Below are 526 nucleotides of genomic sequence, written 5' to 3'. Positions count from 1 at the left end.
GAGAGAAGTGCAAGCCGCACTGGAAGGAGGCGCACACATCCCTTCCGACAAAGAGACGAGCAAAAAGAGCAAAGGGACCAGCAAAGGGGCAGAATAATTCCCTCCCAAGCTCCAACTCCAGGTGATTAGTCCAATCCATGGTTGAAGAAAGAAGTGGACACAAGGTTGACGAAGAGTGAAGGTTGAAAACGCCCAGGTTAGAGGTTCTGAATCTGGTATAAAGGTATCCCAGTCAACAGTCAAGATGAAATTCCATTCCCAAATGAAGCGTTTTGCATTGTTATTTGTAATATCTGTTGTAATTGTGACTGTGATTCTGATTTTGTGTAGAGAATTTCCTGGATCTGTTCAGACCAAAATTGTAGCAACACCAACAACCGAGACTCTTACTAAGCCCAGTCAAAATCCTCCCACAACGAACCCAGAAGGTCCCGAGGTAGGTGAGATAGGGAGGCTCAAAAGCCACAGGTTAAAAAGGAGGGCAAGGCGAATAGGACTCAGAAATGCAAAAACACCACGGCCTAAG

Source organism: Etheostoma spectabile, chromosome 16 (assembly GCF_008692095.1).
Source record: "Etheostoma spectabile isolate EspeVRDwgs_2016 chromosome 16, UIUC_Espe_1.0, whole genome shotgun sequence".
NCBI lineage: Eukaryota > Metazoa > Chordata > Actinopteri > Perciformes > Percidae > Etheostoma > Etheostoma spectabile.
This window is presented reverse-complemented; position numbering follows the sequence as displayed.